This window comes from Lutra lutra, chromosome 5 (genome assembly GCF_902655055.1).
Source record: "Lutra lutra chromosome 5, mLutLut1.2, whole genome shotgun sequence".
Lineage (NCBI taxonomy): Eukaryota > Metazoa > Chordata > Mammalia > Carnivora > Mustelidae > Lutra > Lutra lutra.
Genome location: NC_062282.1, coordinates 25,907,993 through 25,922,121, shown reverse-complemented (window position 1 = coordinate 25,922,121; position 14,129 = coordinate 25,907,993). Strand labels below are relative to the sequence as shown.

Genomic DNA, 14,129 nt, shown 5'->3' with positions numbered 1-14,129 from the left:
CCTATGGTACATTCTTTCTTTCCTTTTTTTTTTTTTTTAAAGCTTTTATTTATTTATTTGGCAGAGGTGCAGTGAGATTGACCTTAAAGTTATGGGTTTATTTCTGGGCTCTCTCTCAGTCCTCTTCCATTGATTTACGTGCCAGTATCATACTGTTGTGATTATTAGAGCTTTGTAGTATAGTTTTGAAATCTGGGATTGTGATACCTTCATCTTCCTTCTTTTTTCTCAAGATTGCTTTGGTTCTAGTCTTTTTGTAGTTTCATACGACTTTTAGGATTTTTTGTTTGTTTGTTTAGTTCCATGAAAAATACTGTTGGTATTTTCATAAGGATTGCATTAAATCTGTAGCTCTTTGTATAGTGTGGATATTTTAATAATACTAATTTTCCAATCCTTTAGCATGATATATCTTTCCATTTATTTGTGTCTTCAGTTTCTTTCATCAGTGTCTTAACAGTTTTCAGCATACAGGTCTTTCCATTCTTGGTGAGATAGATTTATGTATGTATGTATGTATTTATTTATTTAAAAGATTTTATTTATTTATTTGTCAGAGAGAGAGAGATAACTTGCATGAACAAGCAGGTAGAGTGGCAGGAGAGACAGAGAGAGAAGCAGGCTCCATGCCCAGCAAGGAGCCTGATGCGGGACTTGATCCTAGGACCCTGGGATCACTACCAGAGCCTAAGGCAGTGGTTTAACTGGCTGAGCCACCCAGGCGTCCCTTTGGTGAGATTTATTGCTAGGTATTTTTATTCTTTTTGATGGAATTGTTAATGAGATTGTTTTCTTACTTTGTCTTTCTGATAGCTTGTTATTAGTGGATAGCAACAGCAGATTTTTGTGTATTGGTTTTGTATCCTGCAGCCTTACCAAGTTCATTTCATGTTCTAACAGTTTTTTGGGAGGGTTTTTAGGATTTTAGATGAGATTTTTATAGTATCATGTCATCTGCAAATAGTGACAGTTTTACTTTTTTCTTACCAGTTTGAATGCCTTTTATATATATATTTTTCTTGTCTGATTGCTGTGGCTGGGGCTTCCAGCACTGTTTTGAGTAAAAATGGCAAGAGCAGACATCCTTGTCTTGTTCCTAATCTTAGAGGAAAGGTTTTTGGCTTTTCACCCTTGAGTAGGATATTAGCCGTGTGTGGGTTTGTGGTTTGTGACTTTTATTATGTTGAGGTATGTTTTTCCTAAACCTACTTTGTTGAGGGTTCTTATCGTGAGTGGATTTTATACTTTGTTAAATGCTTTTTCTGCATCTGTTCAGATGATACTGTGGTTGTTTTTATATTTGATAATGTGGTGTTGTATCATGAATATTGAACCATGATCCATTTATGAATATTGAACCATGTTCGCATCCCAGGAATAAAGCCCAGTTGATTGTGGTGATTATTTTAGAATATATTGTTGGGTTCAGTTTGCTGATATTTTGTTGTGGGTTTTTACGTCTGTATTCATTAGAGATAGTGGCCTATAGTGTTTTTTGTTTTGTTTTTGGTAGTGTCTTTATCTGGTTTTGGTGTCAGGGTAATGATGGCCTCAGAGAATGAATTTGGAAACTCGCATTCCTCTTCTAGTTTTGAAATAATTGGAGAAGAATAGGTATTAATTCTTCTTTATTTTATTTTTATTTTTTTAAAGTAATCTCTGTGCCCAACATGGGGCTTGAACTCCTGACGCAGAGTTAAAGAGTTGCATGCTCCACTCACAGAATCAGCCAGGCACCCACTCCTCTTTTACTATTTCGTAGAATTCACTGATGAAGCCACATGGTCCTGGACTTTATTTGTGGGGAGTTTTTTGATGAGTGATTGAATTTCATTACTAGTAATCAGTCCGTTCAATTTTCTCTTTCTTCTGTATTCCTAGGAATTTATCTATTTCTCGTAGATTGCCAAATTTGTTGGCATGTGATTCTTTGTAGTAGTCTTTTATAATCCTTTGTATTTCTGTGGTGTTCTGTAACTTCTCTTTCATTTTTTATTTGATTCAAGTCCTTTTTTTCTTGATTAGTCTATCTAAAGGTTTATCAGTTTTATTTTTTTTCAGAGAACCAGCTCTTAGTTTTCATTGATCTTTTTTATATTTGGTCTTTATTTTGTTTCTGCTCTGATCTTTTAGAATTTCTTTCCTTTCTTCAAACTTTGGGCCTTGTTCTTTTTCTAGTCCTTTCAGGTATAAGGTTAGGTTGTTTGAGATTTTTCTTGTTTCTTTAGGTAGGCCTGTATTACTGTAAACATTCCTCTTAGAACTGCGGGAGAAAGGTTTCTTTATTTTGTAAGGACCTATAACTGAAAGTTAACCTCTGCTTCAGTTATGAATGTAGGCAGGCAACAACCTAAAGTGTTAGCAGTGTCTGAGTTTGGTATCAGTAGAAACTAGAGAATTTTCATATCACAAGACAGCTGTTGTAGACACCTCACATCATAGTGTGCTCATCACTACATTGGAATTGTAGTAGTTATTTGACTTGCCACCAGAATTTGTTTAATGTGCTAATAAAGCACATATCACAAATTTGTTTACTTTTAATATTTTCATAACTGTCAGTGATTTGGTTTCCTTTGTAATCCTGTTTTTTTAAAATGCACTTAACAGACAGGGTAAATACTTAATTTTCTTTTTAAGGCCAGTTTCAGATAAAGGAGGTTAGTATTACTTCCTGTGAGGTGTGGGTATTTTTTTTTTCTTTTTAAAAATTATGGCTTGTATTTTTCTTTTTAAATATGTTCTTGTGTTTCTGTCACTTATCTTGATCTTTTTGATGTTCAGATTGTCCCACCTTTGGCCTGTGGGAATTTCTTTCTTTTGGCTTCAGTGTTCTTTTGATATGACCTATTGACCTTTGATAACTTGCTTTCTGTCAACACCAACTGCTGTCCCAGGCTTCTCTTATAGATGCCTTATTTCAGACCTAGAATCCATCATTCCTTTAGCGAATGCTAGTTTTTATTTGTGGGGAGTAGACTGGTTACTGGGTATACTCAGTGTTAATGGTTGTGATTGGTTCTAGGACTTTTTAGTGCACAGAGAATAGGTTTTCTTTCCTTTTTTTTTTTTTTTTTTTTTTTTTTTAAGATTTTTATTTATTAGAGAGAGAGCAAGCACGAGCAGGGGAGGGGCAGAGGGAGAAGCAGACCCCCGCTGAGCAGAAGGCCTGTCGTGGGGCTCGATCCCTGACTTGGGGCTGTGCACTCCAGGATCATGACCTGAACTGAAGGCAGATACTTATCTGACTGAGCCACTCAGGTGCCCCTAGAATATATTTTTGTCGGGGGACAGAGCTAGCAAACACTTTGTGGGAGGGAAAAAAATCAGTTATATAGTTTCTGGTTCAAATTTAACATAGTGGGTTTTTATTTTACTCACTGGATTTTATACTCTATCTTCTTTTCTCATTGAAAATCTTGATTTCTAAAGTATTAACATATTTGTATTGGCTTACTGTATGTATTAAAATAGTTTCAGCGGTACCTGGGTGGCTCATTCAGTTAAGTAGTCTGCCTTGGGCCAGGTTATGATCTTGGGGTCCTGGGATTGAGTCCCATATTGGGCTCTGAGCTGAGTTGGGGAATCTGCTTCTCTCTCATCCTCTGCCTCTTCTCTTCCCCTCTGTTCTTTCTCTCTCTCTCTCAAATAAATAAAATGTTTTAAAAAATAATAATAATGTCAGTATTACTACTAATTGGTTGTTGAGTTCAGCCTTAAGTTTCTCTGTAGTACTTTAAAAAATTAATTAACTAATTAATTAATTTTAGAGAGAGGGACAGCATGAGTTGGGTGGGTCAGAGGGAGAAGGAGGGAAAGAATCCTGAGCAGGCTCCATGCTCAGTGCTGAGCCAGACCTGGCTCTGATGACCCTGAGAGCATGACCTGTGCCAAAATCAAGAGTCAGATGCTTGACCCCCTGAGCCACCTATGTGCCCTACTGTGTAGTACTTTTACTGAAGATGTACATTTAAAATGCTGCCTTCTTTCTATTTCATTCCTTCCTTCCCCTACTGGTAATTTTTTTTTTAAGATTTTTTATTTCTTTATTTAACAGAGAGAGAGATCACAAGTAGGCAGAGAGGCAGGCAGAGAGACAGGAGGAAGCAGGCTCCCTGCTGAGCAGAGAGCCCATGTGGGGCTTGATCCCAGAACCCTAAGATCATGACCTGAGCTGAAGGCAGAGGCTCAACCCACTGAGCCACCCAGGTGCCCCATCTATTGGTAATTTTTTAAAAAATAGTTGGGGGTTTATCTTTCCAGTGTTTCTTAGTAAAATTATATATATTCATTTTTGCCCCTCTCCTCCATATACAAAGGGTAGCCTATTACATATGTTGTTTAGTGTCTTCCTTTTTACATGTTATAGCCTGAAGATTGTTTTTATCATTATGTACAGGTCTTTTATGGCTCTGTATTATTTTATTATGTGTATATCTTTCTGTATTCATCAAGTCTCTTATTGATGGATTTATGGGATGTTTCCAAGTTTTCCCAACTTCAAATAATGTCACATTTAATGACTATATGCATATATTGTTTTGTATTTATGAATTTTTTTTCACAGTAGATTCCTAGAAGTAGGATTGTCTGGTTGAAGGGTACATAATGATTTTTCTAGATTTCCAAATTCCCCTTGGTAGGAGTGGTGTCAGCTCTGCATTCCCATCATAGTGTGTAAGAGTGCCTAGTGTTCTCATCTTTGTTAACATAGCATGTCGTCCTGTTACTGGATTTTTGCTAGGCTTGATAGGTAAGCATTGTTTTCTGTAGCTTTAAAAATTGTAAAATATACACAGCATGAAAGTTACTATTTTAACCATTGTTCACTGGCACAAGGACATTCTCATTCTTATGTAGCCATCACCACCATCCACCTCAAAAAGCACTACATCATCCCAGACTAAAACTCTACCCTTTAAATAACTCCCCATTACCTGCCACCTGCCCTGGGCAACCACCATTCTGCTTTCTGTTAATGAATTTGACTATTCTAGGTACCTCATGTAAGTGGAATCATTATGCTTGCCTTCTTGTGACTGGCTTATTTCACTTGATAAAATGTCACCCAGGTTTGTCCATGTTGTAGCATGTGTCAGAATTTCTTTTTAAAGCTAAAATGGTACATTGTATGTATATACCATATTTTGCTTATCTAGTCATCTGGTGATGGACACTGGCTTCTTTTTGAACTGGGTTTTTTTTGTTGACAGATTCTTAATGTAATTTAAGCATGTATTTTCTTACGAATGACAAAGTATCTTTCCATATGTTTAAGTCCTTTTGTGAATTTTTCTGTTTATGTCTTTGCTGCTGCTGCTTTTTTTTTTTTTTAAAGATTTTATTTATTTATTTGATAAAGAGAGAGCATGAGTAGAGGGGCAGGGGCAGAGGGAGAGGGAGAAGCCGATTCCCTGCTGAGTAGGGAGCTTGACAGAGGGCTTGATCCCAGGATCCCAAGACCATGACCTGAGCTGAAGGCAGATGCCCAACCAATTGAGCCATTCAGGGGCCCCTTGCCTTTTTCTTTTTTCTTTTTTTTTTCCTTTTGGAAAGGGAGTGTGGTGGTGGGAAGGGGCAAAGGGAGAGAGCAGATTCCATAAAAACAAAGGTTCCATATCCAGCACAGAACCCAATGGAGGACTTGATCTCATGATCCTTAGATCATGACCTGAGCTGAAATCAAGCGTTAGGTGCTTAACTGACTGAGCCACCCAGATGCCCCTGTATCTTTTGCTTTTATAAAAATTGAATATTTATCTTTTCCTTTAATTTTTAATAATTGTATATTAGAGATATTAGCCTTATATCTGTGATTTTTTTTTTTTTTTTAAGATTTTGTTTATTTGTTTGACAGAGAGAGACAGAGAGGGAACACAAACAGTGGAGTGGAGGGAGTGGGAGAGGGAGAAGCAGGCTTCCCGCTGAGCGGGGAGCCTGATTGGGGGGGGGGCTTGATCCCAGAACCCTGGAATGATGACCTGAGCTGAAGGCAGACGCTTAACAACTGAGCCACCCAGGCACCCCTGTGATATGTTTTAAAACGTCCTACATTTGCCTTTGTAAAACAACTTACGGTGTTTGCCATGCGTCTTTAAAAAATTTGTATAATTTATCAGTCTCTTTTTTCTTTTAGATTCAAGTAATAGCTGCAGTTTTTTCCCCACACCAGGGTATGAAAGTATTCACTCCTTTTTTCTTTTAGTATTTACATTGTTTCATTTCACATTTCAGTCCCTGATTCATTTGGACTTTCATTTAGAAATATAATATGAAGTATGGATACAGTTTTCTTTTTCTGAGTGGCTATATCTGTCTTCCCATTTTATACTGATTTGAGGTTACAGTTTTTTCATGTATTAGATTTCAATATATTCTTTTTTTTTTTAAAGATTTTATTTATTTATTTGACAGACAGATCACAAGTAGGCAGAGAGGCAGGCAGAGAGAGAGAGGAGGAAACAGGCTCCCTGCTGAGCAGAGAGCCCAATGTGGGGCTCGATCCTGGGACCCTGACATCGTGACCTGAGCCAAAGGTCAGATTAAAGTCCACTAACCCACCCAGGTGCCCCTCAATATATTCTTGAGTCTCTTCCTGAATTTTATTCTTTTGGTCGTTTGTTCATGTATTGGTATCCTAACATTTAATTTCAAGAGGCTTTAAATCTGTTTTACTGTCTAGTAGGGCACTTTCATTTTCTGTTCCTCACATATTGTTCCCTCCTCCTCCCCAGTTTTCCTGGTTATTTTTTTGAATTTATCTTTTTTTTTTTTTTAGTAGGTTCTTTCATTTATTTCTCTTATGAGCTTAGTTGTAGCTGGATTTAAAGGGAGATGGGACTAGTAAAGTCAACAGGTCCAGGTTGGGGACCAAAGATGACACCAGAAACAGGTTTCTGATTACTCTTCCTTTTAGTAGTACTAGTTTTGTGAAGGTACTCAAGGAGCTGCTTTAGGCAGTGGTAGTCTCTTTAGCCGCCTTTCTCTTAGCCAGCATCCACTGCTTTTGTTTTGCCAGGCACTTCGTGGCAGAATAATGTACCCCCCGTGATAGTGGTAATGGTCCTGGTAGGCCTTGGCCATCTGGGTGAACTGAGCCAGCTCCTTGGCACAGTTCTGCCTGTAGCTCTACATTCCCTCTGCTGACAGGCCTTCAGCCTTTACTGGATAATGTTGACAATTTCTTGATCAACTTTACAGTCTCTTCTCTGTTGCATTTCTGCTTCAAACATGCACAAGATAACCTTTTCCTGGCACTCAGTGATGTCTGGCACGTGGCGGAACTCCTGGTGGTAGTAGTAGTACCTGTTCTTCTCATGCCACTGCTATATAAACTCTCACTAGGTTCACTGGCCTGTTCATGAGGAGGTGGAAGGCCTTCGTCAGATAGGTTATGGGGTTGGGCAGTGAGGTTTGTGGTGCGGGCGCAGGCATATGGCACAGGGTCTCAGGATCTCGGGGTGGAGTATGTGTCCTTGTCCCAGCTGTCTGGCATGGTGGCAGCACATGGGGGAGGGGAGCAGATTCACTCACTGACACACAACCCCGGCCTCTGCCTGGGTCCCATGGCCTCTATTTATTTTTATGAACTTTATTTTTAACTTTTCTAGCTCTAGATAAAAAACAAAACTTGCTATTTTTATTAGGATGATACTAATTTTATAAGTTAGGAAGAACTGATAACATAATGTTGTTTCTGTAGCCAAGAGTGAGACATTTTCCATCTTCCAGGTCTGTTTTTAAGTCTTGCAGGGAAGTTTTAAGCTTTCTTTCTTTCTTTTTTTTTTTTTTTAAGATTTTATTTATTTATTTGACACACACACACACACACACACACACAGATCACAAGTAGGCAGAGAGGCAGGCAGAGAGGGAAAGGGGAAAACAGGCTCCCTGCTGAGTGGAGAGCTCGGTGTGGGGATCCCAGGACCCTGGGATCAGGACCTGAGCTGAAGGCAGAGGCTTTAACCCACTGAGCTACACAGGCACCCCTTAAGCTTTCTTTGTATAGGTTTGCCTAGGTATTTTCTTTTTTTTTGGTTAAGATAGTAAATGAGGTCTTTGAAATGATAACTTTTTATATTACTTCTTTTTTATTGTTTGTTTATGGCAGTTATTGATGTTTGACAATTTTATAGTCCTAGTTCTTTTCTAAATTCTCTTATTGTAGTACTTTTTCCATTTATATGCTTCAGTTTTTTTGGGTATCCACTTATTTATTTATTTATTTAGGTATCTAGTTATATCACCTGCAAGTGTAGGTAGTTTTCCAGTTTTTCTGTCTCCTTTTGCTTATTCTTGCCTAATCTTTGAAGTCTGTCTTTATCTGAAGTCACCATCCTTCTCTCGATCAGTTTAGTTATTTTTGCTAAGAACTTTTTCACACTTCTTTTAAAATAATTAAAAGTTCTTAAGATTTCAGAAGTAATTTCAGATACAAGGTATGTTAGTTGTCTTCTTTGAGATAGAATTCTTATGCCATAAAGTTCACTCACATTAAGTGTAGAATTCAGGGTTCTGTGTATGTTCACAGAGTTGTGCAGCAGTCATTACAGTCAATTTTAGAACAGTTTCATTACCCCAAAGGGAAACTCAGACCCTTAGGCCATTACCTCCCTTTTTTTCTGTCTGTCCAATATTAGGGGGCCTTATGTTAGTTATCTTACACTCCGTAGCAAAATTTAACAGTTTGAACAAAACAACCAGTGTATTTTCTGTCATAGTCGTCTGTAGATCAGGAATCTGGGCATTGCTTAACTGCGAGGCTCTGGATCAAGGTCTTCCATAGATTGCAGTTCAGTTGTTGGCCAGAGAGAGCTTCGGTTTCATCTGAAGGCTCAACTGGAGGAGGATTCTGTTTCTTGCAGGTTGCGGGACTGAGCACCTCAGTCTTTGCCTGGCGTGTCTATGTAGGACAGCTCAAAGCATGGCAGCTGGTAGAGCAAGGGATGAGGCCCAAGATGGAAGCCCGCAGTGTATTTGTGACTGACCTCTGAAGTGACAGACCTTGATATTTCTCATACTCTGTTAGAAGCAAGTCCAGTGTACGTTCACAAGGAGGAATTATATAAGGGTATGGATGCCAAGAGGCAGGGGATATTGGGGCCTGTCCTAGGGGCTGCTTCTGTACAAGGATAGGATAACTAATTTTTCTGCAGTCTATTTTGTTTTTTGGCTTTTTTTTTTTTTTTAAGATTTTATTTATTTGAGAGAAAGGCAAGAGTGATGGAGCACGAGTGAGCATAAGCAGAATGGGGTTGAGCACAAGCCAGGGGAGGGGGACAGGCAGACTGCACTTGAGTGCAGAGCCGGACACAGGGCTGGATTCCATGACCTTGAGATAATGACTTGAGCCTAAATGAAGAGTTGGACACCACCTGAGCTACCCAGGCACCCCTGTTTTTTGGCTTTTTAACCCATATTCTTTCTGATGATAGGCTACTTTCTATAGGGCTCATTAGTTACCTCAACATAGCAGGATGTATGGTTTTTAGGCAATAGTGGTGATCTTTAGATTTCTTTGTACTCTGGGTCCTATCAACCTGAGAATTTAATTTGAATTCTTAAAATCTAAGTGTAGTATAACTTGCCATGCCTCTGTAACTTACTGGTGTGGCAGTATATTCCCAATTTTCTTACCAGTTTGACATTTAAGAAGATCACATTGTCAGTTGAAAACTTGAAATTCTTGTCCTCTTCTAGGCTTATGTATAGCAGTGCCAGACACCAGTTTTCAGGTACCTCATTATAAATGCTTATCTATCCTGAGATGTGTTAACTTTATTCTTCAGACAGTTCTTTATATCCTATTGAAGAGCTTTTAAGGGGTGCCTGGGTGTCTCAGTTGGTTAAGTGTCTCCTTCAGAATCAGGGTGCTGGGGTCAAGCCCTGTATCAGGCTCCCTGCTCATCAGGGAGTCTACTTCTCCCTCTCCCTCTGCCCCTCCATCCTATTCATGCTCTCTCTCTCTCTCATAAATATGTAAAATCTTTTAAAAAATATTAAGGGGCTTTTTAGAACACCCTTGATGATTGACTTGCAAATGCTCTTTTGGAATTTAACATGATGGAGTATCTGGTTTTGCCCTAAGTCACTTACCCCCTTAGGGAATTCTTAATTGCTTAGACTCACACTTTGTAGAATGGTTGAAGTCTGTCTTTTTCATGATGTAGATGAGAAAATGGAGACACAGAGAGGATATTAAGTGACTTTCTTAAAATCCTGTAAAACATTTTCCTTATGGCCAGGGCTGGTATTAGGATTTCTCACATCTGGTCCAGCCTTGTTCTTCTACATCTCAGTGACACTCTTTGTGTAACGGTTTTTATTACGCAATTCTATTTCTTGTTACGGGCTTATTCTGATTTTTTATTTCTTATTCAGTTGGTTTTGGTAATTTGTGTTTTTCCAGGAATTTAAACATTTCATCTGAGTTGTCTGATTTATTGGCATACAGTTGTTTATAGTGTTCCCTTGTAGTCCTTTAAATTTCTGTAGGTTTAGAAGTGATGTGTCCCTCCTTTTATTTTTGACTTTGGTAATTTGCATATCTCTGTCCTTTCTCTGCCTTTCTGCCTTTCTTCCTGTCCTCCTTTCCCCTGTTTTAACCTTGATTCTTGATTTATTTATTTTATGAAATAACTTTTGACTTCATGGATCCCCTACCTCCCATTTTTGTATTTTGCATTCCATTGATTTCTGTACTGATCTTTATTTCCTTCCCTTTGGTTGATTTGGATTTAGTTTGTTGTTTTTCCTAGTTTCTTAAGGTAGAAGAATAGGTTGTTGATTTGAGACCTTTCTTCTTTTGTAATACAGGTATATAATAGAGATGCAGATTTCTTTCTAAACACTACTTTAGCTGCATCCCATAGATTTTGATAATTTGTGTTTTTATTTTCATTGAGTTCAAAATGTTTCCTATTTTTTTTTTTTTTGTGATTTCTTTGACCAGTGGATTACTTAGAAGTCATAGATTAATTCCAAATGGAGATTTACCAGATTTCATTCTGTTAATTTCTAATTTAATTCCCTTGGAGTAAAACATACTTCATACGATTCAGTCCTTTTAAAGTCATTGTTTTATGGGCTACCATGTGGTCCATCTTGGAAAATATTACAAGTGTGCTTGAAAATCGTGTATATTTTACAGTTGGTTGTTGCTGAGTTTTATAAATGCCGTTTAAGTTGACATGGTTGGTAGTGTTGTCAGTTTTGTATCTTTGTTTTTTGTCTAGTTCTATCAGTTATTGTCATTGTAGTTAATTACTCTTACTGTATTGTGTTACAGTAATTACAGTAATTACTGTTACTGTATTTCTCTTGCTAGTTTTTGCTTCATGTATTTTGGGATTCTGTTGTTAGGTGTGTTTATGTTTGTTTATAATTGTTGTATTTTCCTAAAGGTTAACTTCTTTATCATGAAAATGCCCCCTTTGTTCCTCTTAATTTCCTTTACTCTGAAGTACACTTTGTCTTTTAACAAGAAAACTGTTCCAGTTTTCTTTTGATTCCTGTTTGCATGTTGTTTTCATTCTTATAAACCATTTTATGTTTTGGAATTTAAACTGTCTTTTGTAGACAGCATATGGTCAGGTTTTTTATCCAGCCTTAACAGTCTTTTATCTTTTTTAAATTTATTTTTATTTTTACTTATTTATTTTTGGATACTATTTATTTATTTGAGAGAGTGAGCAAGAGAGGTCACAGAAGGAGAAGGAGAAGCAGATCCACTGCCAAGCAGAGAGCCCGACGTGGGTCTTGATTCCAGGACCTTGAGATTCATTAATTGTATATATCACCCAGTGCTTATCATAACATGTGCCCTCCTTAATACCCATCACCCGGTTACCTAATTCCCTCCCTGCTCCCTTCTGTAACCCTCTGTTTCCCAGAATCTAGAGTCTCTCATGGTTTGTCTTCCTCTCTGATTTCTTCCCATTCTGTTTTCCCTCCTTTCCCCTGTGGTTCTCTGCTCTATTCCTTATTTCCACATATGAGTGAAACCATATGATAATTGTGTTCTGCTTGATTTATTTCACTCAGCATAATCCCCTCCAGTTCCATCCACGTCAGTGCAGATGGTGGGTATTCATCCTTTCTGATGGCTGAGTAATATCCTTCTTTATCCATGCATCTGTTGAAGGGCATCTCCGCTCCTTCCACAGTTTGGCTGTTGTGGACCTTGTTGCTATGAGCATTGGGGTGCATGTGGCCCTTTTTTTCACTGCATCGGTATCTTTGGGGTAAATACACAGTAGTGCAGTTGCTGGGTCTTAGGGTAACTCTGTTTTTAATGTCTTGAGGAATCTCTATACGGTTTTCTAGAGTGGCTGCACCAACTTGCATTCCCACCAACAGTGTAAGAGGGTTCCCCTTTCTCCACATCCTCTCCAACACTTGTTGTTTCCTGTCTTGTTGATTTTGGCCATTCTAACTCATGTAAGGTAGTATCTCATTGTGGTTTTGATTTGTATTTCCCCATTGGCAAATACGGTTTTTTAAAATTTACCTTTGTATCTACCTTTCTTCTATATGGATTTGAAATACCATATGACTTTCAGCAGTAGGACTTCCTTTAGTTAATTTCTAATCAGTTTGATCTGCTAGCAGCAGATTCATTATTTATTTCACCTCCTTTTTAAAGGTTAATTTTGTTGAGTATAGATTCTTGCTTGATGGTATTTTTTCTTTCAGCACTTCAAGTATGTTATCTCAGTGCCTTCTAATCTCCAGTCTCCAGAGTTTGTAGTGAGAAGTTCACTGGTAACTGTATTGCTCCCTTACATGTAAGAAGGTGTTTTGTCTTGCTGCTTTCAAGATTTTTCTCAACAGTTTGACTCTGACGTGTCTAGGTTTGACCATCTCTTTGTGTTTATCCAGTTTGGAGTTTATTGAGCATCTGGATCTTAGATGAATATTTTCCTAGTTTGGGAAATTTTGAGCTGTTACTTTTTCTGAGAACTCCTTTTACTCCTATTCTGGGAATTTTGAAGACCTTAGTCTCTGAGGCTTTCCTCATTATCTCTTTCTTTTCTTCTTCTTTTTAATTGAAGTATACGTGACATTCTTCACTTCTTTTTTCTTGCTGTTCTTCAAATTCAAGTTGCTTGATACTCTTTAATTTTAAATCTGCTGAGCTCTTGTAGTGAACATTTCATTTCAGTTATTAATTTTAACTAAAGAAATTTTTACTCTTTTTTGAGATTTTGTATTTGATGAATCATTGTCTTTCTTAATGAGTTACTGTCATTCTTTCCTTTAATTGTTTAAATGTGATTTCCTTTAGTTCTTACCAGTTACTTAACAGACTGTCCCTCAAATTGGATTTGTCTGTTTTGTAAATACTTTCTTAATGTGTATTTGTGTTTTTTTTTTTTTTTTTAAGTGTGTGTTTTTTACTTTTGTAAGGTTGGGAATATCAGGATTTAATTTGCTTCTAATTAGATGAGATTAATTGGAATGTGGACTTAAGTTGTAAGTGGCATTTATTTGATCATAGGTCCTAATTTGCTGTCTTACAAATGATAATATGGGTGAATTGGACCGCTGTTTATTTATGAAATAAGTAGATGCCCTTATCATGATAAACAGGCTAGTTAAGTGCATGCAGATTTGAATTTTTTAGCCATGCACAGTATTTGTTGGCCTATGTAAATCTTTTAGTTGTAGTTTCTATACTTCGAGATCTTTGTCAGATACATAATGTCAACTCATTAAATTTCTTTTCGCTTTATTAGAAGTTACTTGCTTTGTAGTACCAAAATCCCTTCAGAGTAGTTTAAGATAAGGAGATGCAGGTGTTCAGGAGTATAGCCCAAACACATAGGAAAAGTTCTGTTGCTAGGATGCTATTCTTTATGTGCATCTGTCTCTGTATGTCTGTTTCTGTATGTCTTGGTTTGCCTCAACGTTGTGTATTCTCTCACTTCTGTTCTGCGTATCTCTTCTGTTTTCCGTTCTTTTTATTTTTTTCCTCTTCCGTTTTTTCTGTTTACCTTCATTCTCAGACTGTAAACAAAATGATGGTGGTTTTGCAAACCACGTAATCAGTTAGAACTCAAATGCCAGTGCCCATGCCCGACCATATGACCGATGCAGCCTCTGCGTCTCCAAGTTAGATTCCCAGG

The 14,129-nt window shown here is 37.6% G+C and overlaps 1 protein-coding gene and 1 pseudogene across 1 annotated transcript in view; one reads left to right on the top strand and one right to left on the bottom strand.

Annotated features, from left to right (window-relative positions):
- The window catches only part of GOLPH3 (golgi phosphoprotein 3), a 68,039-nt gene that overhangs the window by 24,154 nt on the left and 29,756 nt on the right, over positions 1 to 14,129 (top strand). The gene's annotated exons all lie outside the window — the stretch shown is intronic.
- On the bottom strand, positions 6,953 to 7,495 carry LOC125101070 (NADH dehydrogenase [ubiquinone] 1 beta subcomplex subunit 10-like; annotated as a pseudogene).